The following is a 15,414-nucleotide window of genomic DNA, read 5'->3' as shown; positions in this document are numbered from 1 at the left end:
TAAATGTGTACAAGAAAACTTTCTGATTCAGTATATGGATGTACCTACTAGAGAAGGTGCAAAGTTCGACCTACTCTTGAGAAATAAGGCAGGGCAAGTGACTGAGGTGTCAGTGGGGGAGCACTGTGGGGCCAGTGACCATAATTCAATTGGTTTTAAAATAATGATGGAAAAGGATAGACCAGATCTAAAAGTTGAACTTCTAAATTGGAGGAAGGGCAATTTTGACGGTATTAAGCAATAACTTTCAAAGGCTGATTGGGTGCACATGTTCGCAGTTAAAGAGATGGCTGGAAAATGGGAAACCTTCAGAAATGAGATGAGAGTCCAGAGACAGTATATTCCTGTTAGGGTCAAAGGAAAGGCTGGTAGATATAGGGAATGCTGGATGACTAAAAAAATTGAGGGTTTGGTTAAGAAAAAGAAGGAAGAATATGTCAGGCATGGACAAGATACATTCAGTGAATCCTTAGAAGAGTATAAAAGAAGTAGGTGTATACTTAAGAGGGAAATCAGGAGGGCAAAAAGGGGACATGAGATAGCTTTGGCAAATAAGGTTAAGGAGATTCCAAAGGGTTTTTACAAATACATTATGGACAAAAGGGTAACTAGGGAGAGAATAGGGCCCCTCAAAGATCAGCAAGGCAGCCTTTGTGTGGAGCCGCAGAAAATGGGGGAGATACTAAACAAGTATTTTGGATAAATGTTTACTGTGGAAATGATATGGAAGATAAAGAATGTAGGGAAGTAGATGGTGACATCTTGACAAATGACCACATTACAGAGGAGGAAGTGCTGAATGTCTTGAAACGCATAAAGATGGATAAATCCTCAGGACCTGATCAGGTGTACCCTAGAATTCTGTGGGAAGCTAGGGAAGTGATTGTTGGGCCTCTTACTAAGATATTTGTATCATCGATAGTCACAGGTGTGGTGAAGACTGGAGGTTGGCTAATGTGGTACCATTATTTAAGAAAGCTGCTAAGGACAAGCCAGGGAACTATAAACCAGTGAGCCTGACATCGAGGGTGGGCAAGTTGTTGGAGGGAATCCTGAGGGACAGGATGTACACGTATTTGCAAAGGCAACAACTGATCAGGGATAGCCAACATTGCTTTGTGCGTAGAAAATCGTGTCTCAGGAACTAGATTGAGTATTTTGAAGATATTAACAAAGAGGATTGATAAGGACAGCGTGATGGACGTGATCTATATGGGCTTCAGTAAGGCGTTCGACAAGGTTCCCCATGGGAAACTGGTTAGCAAAGTTTGATCTCACGGATTTCAGGGAGAACTAGACATTTGGATACAGAACTGGCTCAAAGGTAGAAGACAGAGGGTGGTGGAGGGCTGTTTTTCAGACAAGGCCTGTGACCAGTGTAGTGTCACAAGGATCAGCACAGGGTCCACTACTTTTTGTCATTTATATAAATGATTTGGATATGAACAAAGGAGATATAGTTAGTAAGATTGCAGAGGACTTGGAAGTGTAGTGGACAGCGAAGAAGGTCACTTCAGATTACAAGGAGATCTTGATCAGATGGGCCAATGGGCTGAGGAGTGGCAAATGGAGTTTAATTTAGATCAATGCAAGGTGCTACATTTTGGAAAAGCAAATCTTAGCAGGACATATACACTTAATGGTAAGGTCCTCGGCAGTGTTACTGAACAAAACGACCTTGGAGTGCAGGTTCATATCTCCTTGAAAGTGGAGTCGCAGGTAGATAGGATAGTGAAGGCGACGTTTGGTATGCTTTCCTTTATTGGTCTGAGTGTTGAATACCGGTGTTGGGAGCTCAGATTGCTGCTGTAAGTTGGTTGGGCCACTTTTTGAATATTGAACGCAATTCTGGTCTCCTTCCTATCGGAAGGAATTTGTGAAACTTGAAAGGGTTCAGAAAAGATTTACAAGGATGTTGCCAGGGTTGAAGAATCTGAGCTATAGGGAGAGGCTGAACAGGGTGGGGCTGTTTTCCCTACAGCGTCGGAGGCTGAGGGGTGACCTCATAGGAGTTTATAAAATCATGAGGGGCATGGATAGGGTAAATAGACAAAGTCTTTTCCTTAGGATGGGGGGAGTCCAGAATTAGAGGGCATAGGTTTAGGGTGAGAGGGGTAAGGTATAAAAGGGATCGAAGTGTCAACGTTTTCACACAGAGGATGGTGCATGTATGGAATGAGCTACCAAAGGAAGTGATGGAAACGGGTACAATTGCAACATTTAAAAGGCATCTGGCTGGGTATATGAATAGGAAGGGTTTAGAGAGATATGGGCCAAGTGCTGGCAAATGGGACTAGATTAGGTTGGGCTATCTGGTCAGCATGGAAGGGTTAGACCAAAGGATCTGTTTCCATGCTGTACAATTCTATGAATGTATGATCATATCAGGCGGCAGCTCAAAGATTTTGTACTGGATAAAAATATTCTCAGGCTTGATCTAAGTCTGGGACAACTTGATAATATCTCCAGTTGACATTAATTACATTTATGTGGACTAAGATAAAATTTCGATATTTCTTGCAAAGTTTCCAAAAGAAAAGTTGGGGAAAATACAAGGCAGTTAACATTTTAAATGCAAATGAGAATCATTAAAGCAGAACTATGATGGAACCTCTTCTTTCAGAACAGCTATATTTCCACATTTAAATGTTCCATTTTGTCACTGACTAGCAAAGCTTAGTAACCAAGTATGCAGTGATGAAGTAGGGAGACAAGGAGTTGAACGACACACTGTGCAAACTGGCTCCAAACACAGGCAGCCTTGTCTGTCAGCAACCAACAGCTGATGTACATGAACTGTAAATTTACATTACACTCCATAAACACTGGCCTTCAGTAAAACTAACCAATTCTTTATTTTGCAACTGCTGATAAACCTCACTGACAAGTTCTGAATGTCTCTTGGCGAACTACATAGTAAAGACATACAAAGGATATTACTGCTTGGAAATACATCATCATTTTTCCTCCACCCATTAACACCAAGTCAGTTCAGAAGAAGGGGACTGGACCTGAAACGTTAACTCTGAGTTCTCTCAACAGATGCTGCCAGACGTGCAGAGTTTTTCTGTTTTAGTTTCTGATTTCCAGCATTCACGGCTGTTTCGTTTTTTTGCTAAGTCACACTATCCTTAGGTGGAACAGTATCACTATCCCTTCGTTTTTACTGGTTCAAAATCCCAATTCCCTTTCTAACAAGACTGTGCCTTTCTAACAAGACTGTGCATCCTCAAAGGGCTTTTTCCCAAAACGTCAATTTTATTGCTCCTCGGATGCTGCCTGAACTGCTGTGCTCTTCCAGCACCACTAATCCAGACTCTTAGTCTTAGACAGCACAACTAATCCAAAATCGGGTTTCTCGCATCTGCAGTCATTGTTTTTACCCTGCATCCTCAAGAGGCTATGAGGGAGGGGCAATAAATGATGCCTTAGTCAACAACATGCACAACTAGACAACAAATTTAAAAAGCATTCCTATACACTGCTTAAGGAGGCATACGGGATACTTACTTTTATTTGCTGAGACCAAGAGTTTAAGTGCATAAAGGTTACACTGGAGGAAAACATTTTCTGGAGCACAGCTAGAATATAGTGCGCAGTTCCAGAACCCATATGATAGGAGGGACTTGATTGCCCTGGAGTGTATGCAGAGTAGATTCATCAGGATGTTGCCTGGGCTTATGAGTTTCAGTTGCAAACAACTGGATAGACTGGGGTTGTTGTGCTCGAAGCAGAGGAGACATGATTAAAATGTATAAAATTTTGAAGGGTATAGATAGTATGCATGAGAATAAATTTTTCCCCTTGGTAGACCACGCCCACCTCAGTTCTAGTCGCTTCCACCCTCTTCCGTTGGGCAGGAGATATAAAAGTTTGAACAGACTGAAGAACCACTTCTCCCCTGGTATTAGACTTTTGAACAGACCTCTCAAATGTTAAAGTCCATCTCACTTTCTCTATCTCTGCACCTTGTCTGCAGCTCCAACACTATATTCTACACTCTGTTCTGGTACCCTGATGCACTTTGTATGGTATGATGGCAACAATAAATCAAAGTCAAAAAATGACCTGGGGACATAGGTTTAAACTAAGGGGCAGATTTATTTTTTCATGCAGACTGTGTTAGGAATCTGGAACTCTGTCTATAACAGCGGTAGAGACATAAACCCCAGAACATGAAAGAAGCATTTAGATGCACACTTGCAACATCAAGGCATACAAGGTTATGCACTAAGTGCTGAAAAATGAGTTTAGAACAGTTAAGTTCTTGCTTTTGACTGGCACAGACTAGATACACCAAAGAGCCTTTTTCTGCGCAGAAGACCTCTATGATTCTATACCCCACATTTAAGCAACTCCTGCTGGGCACCAACATTGTCTCACAGAATCCCAACAGTGTGGAAACAAGCCATTCAGCCCATCAAGTCTACACCAACCCTCCAAACAACATCCCACCCAGACCTACCCCTACTCTACCCTATCCCCGTAACCCTACATTTCCTATGAATAATCCACATCCCTGGACACTATGGGCAATTTAGCATGGCCAATTCATCTAATCTGCGCACCGCTGGACTGTGGGAGGAAACCGGAGCATGCGGAGGAAATCCATGCAGACACTGGGTGAACATGTAAACTCCATACAGATAGTCGCCAGAGGCTGGGAATGAACCCGGGTCCCCAGCACTCAGAAGCACCAGTGCTAACCACCGAGCCATCATACCGCCTCAGAAGACATCCTCAAAGCCTCCCTGAGAAGATGCAATTTACTCACCGGTTCATGAGAACCACTTGCCCAAGACTGCCCAAGCTCATCCTTGATCTCAAGGGACTGTCTAAGACTAAGAGTCTGGATTAGTGGCGCTGGAAGAGCACAGCAGTTCAGGCAGCATCCAAGGAGCAGTAAAATCGATGTTTCGGACAAAAGCCCTTCATCAGGAATAAAGGCAGAGAGCCTGAAGGGTGGAGAGATAAGCTAGAGGAGAGTGGGGGTGGGGAGAAAGTAGCATAGAGTACAATAGGTGAGTGGGGGAGGGGATGAAGGTGATAGGTCAAGGAGGAGGGTGGAGTGGATAGGTGGAAAACAAGACAGGCAGGTAGGACAAGTCATGGGGACAGTGCTGAGCTGGAAGTTTGAAACTAAGGCGAGGTGGGGGAAGGGGAAACGATGAAACTTTTGAAGTCCACATTGATGCCCTGGGGTTGAAGCGTTCCGAGGCGGAAGATGAGGTGTTCTTTCTCCAGGCGTCTGGTGGTGAGGGAGCGGCGGTGAAGGAGGCCCAGGACCTCCATGTCCTCGGCAGAGTGGGAGGGGGAGTTGAAATGTTGGGCCACAAGGCGGTGTGGTTGATTGGTGCGGGTGTCCCAGAGATGTTCCCTAAAGCACTCTGCTAGGAGGCGTCCAGTCTCCCCAATGTAGAGGAGACCGCATTGGGAGCAACGGATACAATAAATGATATTGGCGGATGTGCAGGTAAAACTTTGATGGATGTGGAAGGCTCCTTTAGGGACTTGGATGGAGGTGAGGGAGGAGGTGTGGGCGCAGGTTTTGCAATTCCTGCGGTGGCAGGGGAAGGTGCCAGGATGGGAGGGTGGGTCGTAGGGGGGGCGTGGACCTGACCAGGTAGTCACAGAGGGAACGGTCTTTGCGGAAGGCAGAAAGGGGTGGGGAGGGAAATATATCCCTGGTGGTGGGACATTTTGGAGGTGGCGGAAATGTCGGTGGATGATTTGGTTTATGCCAAGGTTGGTAGGGTGGAAGGTGAGCACCAGGGGCGTTCTGTGTTTGTTACAGTTGGAGGGGTGGGGTCTGAGGGCGGAGGTGCGGGATGTGGACATGATGCTTTGGAGAGCATCTTTAACCACGTGGGAAGGGAAATTGCGGTCTCTAAAGAAGGAGGCCATCTGGTGTGTTCTGTGGTGGAACTGGTCCTCCTGGGAGCAAATACGGCAGAGGCGGAGGAATTGGGAATACAGGATAGCATTTTTGCAAGAGGTAGGGTGGGAAAAGGTGTAATCCAGGTAGCTGTGGGAGTCGGTGGGTTTGTAAAAAATGTCAGTGTCAAGTCGATCGTCATTAATGGAGATGGAGAGGTCCAGGAAGGGGAGGGAGGTGTCAGAGATGGTCCAGGTAAATTTAAGGTCAGGATGGCCCCAATTCTATTTCTTCCTAAGCCCCAAATGAGGATTTGAATGAACGGCTTTTCAAATCCTAAAGCAACAACTTTAATCTTGAGCAACTAAGCAACTAACAATCTCACATCACAGCACAATGTAGTTGGGTTTTATTTAATATGGCATCTCAGTGATGGACTACTAATTAAATGAGAAAGTTCTCCTGTGGAAAACGTGCTTAGTTGATGGCTTATGTAAGTTTTTTTTAATGAATTTTCATTGCTAATGTATGCTTGTTACCTTGTGCTAATTTAAAGACTGGTGAATCCCAGAATTTAAAGCTTTCCTGATATTGTGGCTTTAAGTTTAAAGGAGCAGTGACAATTGAGAATATTGTTCAAACCTATCACCTTCCAAGCCACCTTCCCCCAGCCCCACCCCACTGCAATTAACCTCCCAGCCACCTTGGCCCCCCCATCACCACCACCACCACCCCCCCCCCCCCACCCACCTTCCTGATGAAGGGCTTATGCCTGAAACGTCAATTCTCCTCCTCTTCAAATGCAGCTGCTGTGGTTTACCAGCGCCACACTTTTTGACTCAAGTCCAAATACCCCTGTTATCAATATATGGAACCAGAACAGGCCAGCACAATACAGTACAGGCCCATGATGTTGCGTCAAGCATTTATCTTAATCTAAGTTCAACCGAACCTGCACACCCCTCAATTTACTGCCATCCATGTGCTTGTCCAGCAGTCGCTTATATGTCCCTTATGTCTCGGACTCTACTATCACCGCTGGCAGTGCATTCCACACACCCACCATTCTGTGTAAAGAAATCTCCCCTATACCTTCTTCCAATCACTTTAAAATTATGACCCCCTCATGATAGCCATTTCTGCCCTGGGGAAAAGCCTCTGGCTATCTACTCTACTTATGCCTCTCATTCTGGATCAGTGGTGCTGGAAGAGCACAGCAATTCAGGCAGCATCCAACGAGCAGGCGAAATCGACGTTTTGGGCAAAAGCCCTTCATCAGGAATAAAGGCAGAGAGCCTGAAGTGTGAAGAGATAAGCTAGAGGAGGGTGGAGGTGGGGAGAGAGTAGCATAGAGTACAATGGGTGAGTGGGGGAGGAGATGAAGGTGATAGGTCAGGGAGGAGACGGTGGAGTGGATAGGTGGAAAAGGAGCTAGGCAGGTCGGACAAGTCCGGACAAGTCAAGGGGACAGTGCGGAGCTGGAAGTTTGAAACTAGGATAAGGTGGGGGAAGGGGAAATGAGGAAGCTGTTGAAGTCCACATTGATGCCCTGGGGTTGAAGTGTTCCTTTATGCCTCTCATTACCAGGTACATCTCTATCAAGTCACCTGTCTTCCTTCTTCTCTCCAGTGTGAAAAGCCCTAGCTGACTCAACCTCTCTTCCTAAGACAAACCCTCCAATCCAGGCAGCATCTTGGTACTGAGAATGCTGCTTTTGCACAACTGCAGCACCTAATAAAAGGAGCAGGTGAGAATTCAATGAGGAACTTCTAAAAGCCAATTTGTAGTCCTAAAGAAAAGATGAAGAGCAGCCCTGGGGAATGGAAAGGAAGGGAGAGACAGACAGACAGACAGATAGACAGGCAGAGTGCACATGCCATTTTGGCCCTTGCTTCAGATGTAAACTTTTAGCCACACAGATTTTCCAGGGCAAACAAATGGCAAGGATATCTGGAAAAGTGAGGCCTTGTTACCACATGTAACTTCAGTAGCACACAAGTACCTGCACAAATCCACGTGCTGGTTAAAAGAACTCAACTTTTTGCAGAAGCTAGTTCATATCTCTGAATAACATATCCGGCATATATAAAACCATCACAGGTGAATGGAACTTAATAGAAGCTGACTTATGTATCCACAAAATTAGAGATCTGTGGCTCGGTTGTCAATTGTCTGCAAGAACAGAACCAACGGAATAAGAATTTCTGGCACCTAAAGTTGGGAGGACCTTCACAGAGCAAAAGGCAAAGGAGACTGAGCCAACTGCACACTGGGGTAAAAGAGAACAAAAGGCCCAATTTCATAACGAAAGGAACACTGAGAGGAAGCAGAGTTAAGAGAAACTGTAGCAACTGAGTACAGAGATTTCAAAAGTGATACATGGGGGAGGGGGGAACAAAAAAAAAGAGAAGGATAAGCTGATGTAGAGCACTCAAGACCAGAGTGATGACAACATGCCAATAAATGTGGGATAGGTAATACAGGTCAGAGTTCTGAACAAGTTGGGATTTCTGGGAGATGAAGGATGTGAAGCCAGCAAGGATAGTCATCTGATGAAGTCTGAAAGTGAAGAAGTGGATAAGGATCTCAGCGGCTGAAGAAAGGCGGAAGTAGGAAATGCTGCAAGTGGTTATAGACAGGAAGTGGGTTTCAAGCTCAATTCAGGTCAACATGATCTCTCGCATTCGGCAGTCTGATTCAAGCTGATAAAGTGCATGGGAAGGAATTAGAAATCAGTGGCATGAAGCAAATATTGAGGCAGGGAGTAAAGATGAGTATGTCAGGATACTGAGTTACAAAACCACGAACTAATCATTCACTCACAAGGTGCAACTAAGTTGGTGAAATTTGGAATATTCCCACTACAATACAAATTTGTTGAAGTCAATTTCAACTCCCAGGAAACATCAAGGTCAATTTTAAAAAGAAAACTACAGTATTTCTGTTCCAGTTACTTCAAGATACAAATGGTTATATTCCTTCAGATATTAGAAAATATTTAAAGAATGATAGATGTGTTAACTTCAAGCACTCAGGATCATTTTTTTTAAAAATGAGAGTGTCATGTATTCAACAATCATGGAACAAAGAGCAGATTCCGGCATTCCATTAGTCTGAAACTTAATTTTAGCTACTTTAGCTTTTCATTGTATTACTCACTGGTTTATTGTCCACGTAGCCAGGTGTACATCTTTGGCTGTACATGTTCGATCAAAGATCAGAGTGGACCAGCAGTTGTCAGTAACAGCTTGATTTGTGCAATCATAAAAATACTAGATGATCCCTCTTACTCTATCCACCAATCATGTTCATGCTGACTTAAAGCAGGCCTGACATACAAAGCTTTTTTGCAAAGAACCAACAGCTCATTGAACAATCCTCATCTATGACGCCCAAGTTGATGAAATGAGCACACAACTTAACACTTTGCCAACAGTGCTGTATACTGGCAATTCTAAGTACATTTTAAAATTTTATACTGTAATCAGGATTGAACTTTGATCTGGCTTAAGATGACAACTAGAACAGAACTGAGACAGAACTCATCAACATCCCATAACCAGTGGGAGTGCTGTGCCAGAAGTCAATATTTCCTCACCCAACTATTATCCTTACAAAAACATGCTGGGAGGAAAATGTAAAGCAAGCACGGTGGCACCGTGGCTAGCACTGCTGCCTCACAGCGCCAGAGATCCGGGTTCAATTCCCACCTCAGGCAATTGTCTGTGTGGAGTTTGCACATTCTCCCCGTGTCTGCGTGGGTTCCTCCGAGTACTCCAGTTTCCTCCCACAGTCCAAAAATGTGCAGGTTAGGTGTGTTGGCCATGCTAAATTGCCTGTAGTATTAGATGAAGGGGTAAATGTAGGGAAATGGGTCTGGGTGGGTTGAGCTTCGGCAGGTCGGTGTGGACTTGTTGGGCCAAAGGGCCTGTTTCCTCACTGTAAGTAATCTAATCTAATCAAAAAAGGATTCAAATTCCATATCTCGACTAACTCAAACATAAAGCACCTACTGATTAAAGAAGGCAACAGTGTGTCATAGAAACATACACCAACTCCCTACATTATCACAAATCAAATGACTACTTAAATAGTCATAACAATAGCTGCTACATGAATGCAGCTTCTTCCACCTTTCAGGTGCATGCTCTGGGAAAGGATGACGGTTAGCACATTACTTATCATCATAGCTCTTGCAAGAACGTAAAGTGACCCATACTCCTACAATGTAATACAGGTAAATAGAAGCAGAACTTTCAGTGACCACAGACACTTCTGCATGTACAGGAATTTTGGTCTGATCCCCTGCCACTAAATACTATACCAACACCAGAATACTGGCTATAACACCTCACGAAGAACAATGTCGAACAGACTCACCAGAATGATATAGGGTTGAATCATAAAGGTGATCACAAAGATTAGGCCTGTATTCAATAACAGTTAATTGAGGTGTTAAATTTTTTTGTTAATATTTGTTTATGTGATATGGATGTTGCCAGCAATTTGTCACTTATCCTCAGTTACCCTTAAAGTGGTAATGAGTCAACTTCCTGATTCACTGCTGCCCAACTGTAGACACACATTGTAATTAGGAGGAGAGTTGCAGGATTTTTATGAAACCAAGAAATATTTCCAAGTCCCAAAGTTACATGGGTTGGAGGAGAACCTGGAGGTGGTGGCATTCCCATGCATCTGCTGCTCTCGTCCCTCCAGGTGACAGAACTCATAGGTTTGGAAGCTGCTGCTGAGGGAGGCCTGATGAGTTGTTGTAGTGACGCAACTCCTACCCTGCACTGCTGGAAGCAGTGAGTGAAGAGGTTGTCAGTCAATCATTGCTTTAGTCCAGATGGAGCTTCTTCATGTCACTGGAAATGCATTCATCCACATCAATGGAGAGTATTCCATTATATTCCTGACTTGTACCTTGAAATTTCTGACTTCTGGGAAGTCAGGAAGTAAGTTCCCCCTGAAAAATTCCTAACTTCTGACCTCCTCTGAAAACTTCCTGTTGGCGCATTTAAGAATCTATCCAATATTAACCCCCCAAAATGTTGATAGTAATGGCGGTGAACTGCAAGGGATGATTGTCAGATTCTCTCTCACTGATAAAAAGAAGTTGATAGCTTCTGTCCATCTATCTTATTTTCTCTAGTGGCATATATACAAAATGGAGATGTAGTTTAGCCAGACTTTGTACTCACAATGTCAAGGATTCTGAGAAGGCAGGCAAAGAAATAAAGTTTAAACCACAATCAGATGAGCTATGATCCTATTCAATTGCACACGAGACGCATCGTGCTAAACAATCTCTGGATGGTCCTATGTTTTATGATCTAATGATGAGATCAGTGTGGGAAAACTGATGTAGATGATTAGCAAAGATCCAACTAAGTGATGGAATATGCTCAATGGTGCAAATGCCTGACTCCTGCTGCTATTTTCTAATTTTCTATGTTGCAGTAAACTTAGAGCTTATTCGATTCAAGTGTGACATCAGCTACAGCAATTAAGATTTTCCATTGGCAAATGCACGAAAGGGAGTCATAACATAGACAAGCAAATTCAGTTAACTTGAAACACATAAGTATAAACTAAATTAATATCTGAAGAGGTTTCAGGGACTGAATAGCCTATATTTGTTCCCATGTTCCTTCTTAACAAGTAACCCAATATCTTGGTGTTCTGAAGTAGTATCAGTGGAGCTGAAACATAAATTCTGCTTTCTCTCCACAAATTCTGCTCGACCTGATGAGTTTTTCCAGCATTTTCTGTTTTTGTTTCAGATTGCCAACATGTGCAGTTCTTTGTTATATTCACTCAATCTCTCATTCCTTTTAATAAGAACAAAACACTGTATGCTACAAGTCTAAAACAAACAGAAAAAGCAGAAACTCAGGTTTAGCAGTGCTTGTGGAGATAGAGACAGTTAATGTTTTGAGTCCAGTATGACTCCAGACCTGCTGAGTTTCTGCAACATTTTATGATTGCCTCACATGCATGTTCCCTGAATCAGGTAACAAAAATATGGAAAATTGTGAATGTTTCCCAGCAGAACAAAAATATCAGACATTATTACACACTCGCACTTAAATATTTCAGTTTTCCATTTTAATGTCTGGTTTGACATTTGTTTTGCAGAGATTTTAATCCGATAAACTCTGAATTTTTTTAAATTGGAATGTCTATAGATAGAGTGTAATTAAGTGTAAGCAATTTGCATTTGCTTCTTTTTACCCTTAGTACAGGGTCATCTTCAGGTTTAGCTCAGACTTCTTTCCAGATGAATTCTACTAAGATGCAGTTTGGTCAATGTTGCAATCGAGTGAACAATGACTTTATTGTACACCTACGTTCGCCTCACCCAAACAATACGAAATGCATTTCACGTGTCCGTCCTATCAGACGGGAATGGTGCGCTCAACTACAGAGTTCATGGGTGTCTGTCATTCGTATTTAATGTAAAACATTCACACCCATTCAGAAAGCAACCCAACAATGAAAAAACGCTGTGACAAGTTGAAGGATCGAACTTCTGCTTTAAACTCCAATGAAATCAATACACACTAACTCCCGCCCCTTTTTTAAGAGCCCCTTCTGTAAAAAGACAAATGGGATGGGGTAGGGAAAAAAAATCAACTATCCTACAAAAATGACGTTCTTCACTGTCACATACAGGACACTCGCACTTTGCAAATTACTAAGCAGGGTTCAAACTAAAAAAAACAATGCACCCCCACCAGTGGTCCCAAAAGGAGAGGGTCGTCTGTTAACTGCCCTTTCCTGGGCAAGTGGTCAGCCCAAAGTCTGCCCATCGGAATGTTTCTGGACACAGCAGCAGATCTGTCAATCACTCAGGTAACTGCAGCCTCTCCCCCACCCATCCTGACTGTACTTCTACACCAATGCAACCAGCTATAGCGCATGGAAGGCCTCTCCCTCACTGCATACCGGGAGTTTGCGGGGGGAGGGAACGAAACTTCCAGCGACAATTTTAAAATTTGCAAAAACGCTTTTTAATTTGCACCTACCTTTTTGCACTTAAATCTTTCGCCCCCTCCTGCAGCGCAGCGAAAAAAATAATCGCCCCCTGACAGGAGAGCAGAGTTTGGTCTGCACTTTGTAAAAAATAAATTGCTGTTTCTCCAAACGAGCTGATGTTTTGCAAGAAATTGGCGGGGGGTTGCCCTCCCCTGACTCCGCTTAGGCGCGACACTTTGGCCCGGTACAGTCCGGTGCATGGCATCCCCAGAACAGATAAGACCGTGCGGCCATGTTTAGCAGAATATCGTGCCCGCTCTCGCAAAGTTTTCTCTCTCTCTCTCTCTCTCACCGTCCCACCCTCCTCCCCATGTCGTCGGGAGGCGGCCGCTCCTTCCGACGCGCTCAGGGTTGTCTGCGCGCGACAGACAGCTCGAGCCTCCCAACTGCCCGGGTCCCGGGGACTGTGTGTGTGTGTGCAGCTGGCCCTACTCGCGGGCGGTAAAGCAACAACTGAAATAACAATAATAATAATAATGATTCTCCACCGCCGGGATAATCGAGTGAGGGCTCTCCTCTCGCAAAGCGGGAGGTAAAGGTGCCCAAGCCTTGCCTCTTCTCCAACACGTTGCAACATTTCCCAGCCTGCGGCCCCAAGGCTCGTTGCTGTTGGTGCTCTGGTTTATCAAGGGGAAGAACAGGTGGCCAACATTTTCATAGCAATAACGTGCATTTGTGGGAGGCGCGAAACATTTCTTGCATCGTGCCTGGAATTGCAGCCAGGGGTTTCTGCTGAACCCAGGAATGGCCAAAGCCAGCCAGGTTGTCTTCAGGGTTTCTGGGAACCTTGCAAAGCTATTCATTTCTTTTTTCTTTTTTAAAAAAAAAGCAGTCCTCGGAGAAATTGCCCCTAGTGTAAACATTTTTCAGTAGTTGACAGAATTTATCCACTAATCCCTGAACCAGATTGGTCAGGAAGGTTAGGAGAAAGTGAGGACTGGAGATCAGAATAGAGAGTGTGGTGCTGGAAAAGCGCAGCAGGTCAGGCAACATCAGAGGAGCAGGAGAGTCGACCTTTCAGGCATAAGCCCTTGATCACGACTGATCAGGAAGGCCTCAGATTTGGCTGTAAGGACCATCCAGCCTGCACGATCTTGAACACACTCCCCATTCCACCTGGAAAACATAACCGTCTGAAAGAGACAAAGAACCAGCTTCAAATCCAGGTCAATTATATTGGGGAGGGGGCTAATCAGGATTCTCTTTTACCGACAAACTGAACTGATGAAATGTTTCACATAAAAGCAAAATATTCTGGATGCTGGAGATTAGATTAGATTACATACAGATTAGATTAGATTACATTACAGTGTGGAAACAGGCCCTTCGGCCCAACAAGTCCACACCGACCTGCCGAAGCGCAACCCACCCATACCTCTACATTTACCCCTTACCTAACACTACGGGCAATTTAGCATGGCCAATTCACCTGACCTGCACATCTTTGGACTGTGGGAGGAAACCAGAGCACCCGGAGGAAACCCACGCAGACACGGGGAGAACGTGCAAACTCCACACAGTCAGTCGCCTGAGGTGGGAATTGAACCCGTGTCTCTGGCGCTGTGAGGCAGCAGTGTTAACCACTGTGCCACCGTGCCGCCCACTGATCTGAAATAAAAATAAAATGTTGGAGAAATTAAGCAGGTCTGGCAGCTTCTGTGGTATGAAAAAGTTAACATTTCAAGTCCAGTGATTATTCTGAGTTCCTGCTGAGAAGGGAGAAGGAAAATTGGACAATCAATTTGCTACCACCATCCATATTCAATTTCACCCTCAGTCTCTTAAGACCTATCCAGTTCCTCTTTTATATAAAAATATTGGCTGGACTCCAAAGAAATTCAATGTATTGCCAGCAGGTGCCACAATTGCTGAAAAGGCAAATTTCTGCATCAACGTGACAGTTCATTCCAACGAAACTCCAACTGTATTTTTTCAGCTAAAATTTAACTTTAATAATAATCTAAATCAGTCTGATAAATTGCTAAACAATAGTTGTCAGTCCACATCAGCAGGAAAGAGTTGGGAAGATATACAAGCATGGACCTGCATATAGTGATTAAAACAAATTCCATCCTTACCTGTTCCCAGCAATAAGATGCTCAGTTTGATCTCCAACCTACCAGTTACAGTATTTTGAGTTCAACTTGGGAGACACAGAAATTTGGGTGTACCTATTTTTGAGTATGAAGAGGGTACTAGAACAATAATGTTAAGGGCTAACTTGGAACCATATATCAGACATCAATGTAATGCAGCTTATATGTAGACAGTCCATCAACAGATATAACAGCCGAGTGCTAACCTCAGTGAATTTGGGGATTAGATCCAGTCAGGAATTGGGAAATCAGGTAATGTCAAGACAGGGATAAGCAGGGCTCAGAACTGAGTGATCAGGAACTAAGACTCACGTTATGGGTCCATGTTGAAGATGGACAGTAATGGCAGCAGGAATCGGGCTGGAAAAAGTGAGGATTTGAAGCTTGGATTGGCACCTCCCT

At 44.0% G+C, this 15,414-nt stretch overlaps 1 protein-coding gene across 5 annotated transcripts in view; it reads right to left on the bottom strand.

Annotated features, from left to right (window-relative positions):
• The window catches only part of LOC122552789 (transcriptional-regulating factor 1), a 236,190-nt gene extending 223,025 nt beyond the window's left edge, over positions 1 to 13,165 (bottom strand). For all 5 annotated transcript variants that reach the window (XM_043695722.2, XM_043695729.2, XM_043695728.2 and 2 more), the window contains exon 1: positions 12,907 to 13,165. The gene's annotated coding sequence lies outside the window, so the exon portion shown is untranslated. The remainder of the gene's footprint in view (positions 1 to 12,906) is intronic.
• Between the last annotated feature and the right edge of the window lie 2,249 nt (positions 13,166 to 15,414).

This window comes from Chiloscyllium plagiosum, unplaced genomic scaffold (assembly GCF_037043375.1).
Source record: "Chiloscyllium plagiosum isolate Xiang-an unplaced genomic scaffold, Cpla_swu_hap1 HiC_scaffold_10, whole genome shotgun sequence".
NCBI lineage: Eukaryota > Metazoa > Chordata > Chondrichthyes > Orectolobiformes > Hemiscylliidae > Chiloscyllium > Chiloscyllium plagiosum.
Note: the sequence above shows the minus strand (reverse complement) of the source record. Positions and strands in the feature narration are given on the sequence as shown.